Source organism: Marmota marmota, unplaced genomic scaffold (genome assembly GCF_001458135.2).
Source record: "Marmota marmota marmota unplaced genomic scaffold, marMar, whole genome shotgun sequence".
NCBI classification, from domain to species: Eukaryota; Metazoa; Chordata; class Mammalia; order Rodentia; family Sciuridae; genus Marmota; species Marmota marmota.
Genome location: NW_025999949.1, coordinates 23,646,641 through 23,649,067, shown reverse-complemented (window position 1 = coordinate 23,649,067; position 2,427 = coordinate 23,646,641). Strand labels below are relative to the sequence as shown.

Genomic DNA, 2,427 nt, shown 5'->3' with positions numbered 1-2,427 from the left:
ATACTGAGTTATATTAAGTTTAATTAATATTAAACAGCATTAAGTTGGCAAGTCCCCTATCTTCAGTGCTGCCAAAATTTCTGATCTCATAAGTATCTAAACTGAATTTCAATGATTGAATAAGGGGTAGTGTTGTCACTTGGCACTCTTATACTGAACACACCCTCAGGCTGTGGCTATAATTCCTCAGGATTCTCCATGTGCCTTTCAACACCACTGATATTTAGGAAATTAAGAAAAGTTATTCTTGGCAAGGTCTAATCCCACCACACAAATATTAACTCATAATGGAATTTTGTCCCTTTGTCCTTCAAATCATCCTATAAATTGTTCACAAATTATCAAACTTAATGTATAAACAAAATAAGGGAACTTTGTAATAGGTCAAGGGTTTGATTTTAAGTCCAAATGCTATATTTTAACTGAGGGTTTAAAAGATAGTTGAGCTATGTCTACACATGCAGCCTGAACTAAGACTGTCTCACCAATCTCATTAGGAATCCTGGTCACATGCAAACCTCGTTGGTGATGAACTCAGCTTCCTAAAAATAAGCTTCATGACATATTCTACCCGAAAAAGGCCTTAGAGGTCATCCAATGCTATATTTCTCAAATTAGTAGGGAAAGAGGAGATGGCAGTAATGAGAATTACCAGGGCAGTGAGGAAAATAATGTACTCTTGGGCACATACAATTTGACAAGGTGCTCACAGTGATTCTTTTTAAGACCTCACAAGTTGCATCAATAATCCCACCATGCTTTATAGCTCTGGCCACCTTCTGGGCCACTTTTAAAAATCCTTCCTAACCAGGTCACATCACAGACCAGATTAGAATCTCTGAATTGTTCCCAGAACAAGTACTTTATTTCCTGGGAAAAGCTACCCACAGAGAAGGGGGACACTGGAGTCAGGATAAGTTCCCAGCTCCCTCTAGAGTGGCCACCAAGATGGTGGTTCTCCACCCTCTCTGGGCATCGCTCCCTCTAAGAATTGCTATGCTATCCAGGGAAAATATTTAAAATGTTGCTTTAATTGTGGCAAAATAGAACTTACCACCCTCATCATTTTTAAGTACACAATTCAGTGTATTCACATTGTTTTATAACAGGTTTCTGGAACTTATGCATTTCCTAAAACTGAAACTCTATGACCATTGAATTCCAGCTACCATTTCTCCCTCTCTGGCCCCTCCCCAGAAACCACCATTCTGGTTTCTGTTTCTTTGAGTTTGACCACCTCATCTGAAGGGAATCACACAGTATTTGGATTATTTTACTTAAGTTTTATCCGTGTTGCAGCATGTGAAGATATTTCCTTCTTTTTGTAGAGTTAAATAATAGTACTCTGTATATAAATACCCCATTTCTTTATCCACTCATCTGGCAATGGACATTCAAGTTGCTTCCACATCTTGGCTATTGTGAATAATACACAAATATCTTTTCAACATCCTGTTTTGAATTATTTTGTATATTCACCCAAAGTGGGATTGCTGGATCGTTTGACAATTCAATTTTTAATATTTTTGAGGAAATTCCGTGCTGTTTTCCATAACAGTACACCATCTTACATTCACACCAACAACACGCAAGTGTTCCAAAAGGCAGAGAATGCTTCGAAAATTTCTATGTCATTCTTGCACAGGGACCATGCTAATCTTCCCTGTGAAGTTCCAATGTTAGTAGATGTGCTGCCAAAATGAACACTAATTAAATAAATCTTGATACAATTTTCAGAACATCTTATTAACACATCCCAGGGGGCTGGCAGACTGAGTCTTCCAGATTTATTTTTTAGAGCACATTTGAATAATTCATTGTAAGAGGAATCAGATCAATGGTTTAAAAAAAAAAATGTACTAATAGGCAGACCTCTATGGGTGGCAGCCCTGAAAAGGTAGACACAAAACAGAGAATCAGCCTCATCTGGGAACTTACAAATGCCCAGGCTCCATCCCAGATCTACTGAACCAGAAATCCTGTGGGTAGGTCTCAACAACCTCTGTTTAAAAGCCTTCCAGAGATGCTGATGTATACTCAAGTATGAAACCTATGTCATGATTTTGTGGCACTTAAGAAGACTCTTCTAATACTTTTACCATATATGCCTGAAATGTCAACAAACATTTTTTCTTTTTGTTTTATTTTGCTTCTTATTTGTTGGTTGGTTGGTATTTTACATATCATAGTTGCCTTGCACTAAGAATAAAAGCCAGCTTTGTCAACAGCTGACCCTATGAATTGTAGCTATATTAACTTCTTATTGACTAATGTGTGCTGAAAAATGAGAACAGTACATCAGGATGGCAAATATGTGCCTTACATACCACCTCCACTTCTCCAGAGCCCGAGACAGGCATAGTGCATGACCAGGGTACTCCACACCACCCTGTCCAGGCAGCCTTAAAATCCGTCTCAACACAGCCC

At 38.4% G+C, this 2,427-nt stretch overlaps 1 non-coding gene across 1 annotated transcript; it reads right to left on the bottom strand.

Annotated features, from left to right (window-relative positions):
- Positions 1-1,600: 1,600 nt before the first annotated feature.
- Positions 1,601-1,707, bottom strand: LOC125616591. Its single transcript, XR_007347331.1, has one exon. It is a non-coding gene; the product is annotated as a U6 spliceosomal RNA (small nuclear RNA).
- Positions 1,708-2,427: the final 720 nt, after the last annotated feature.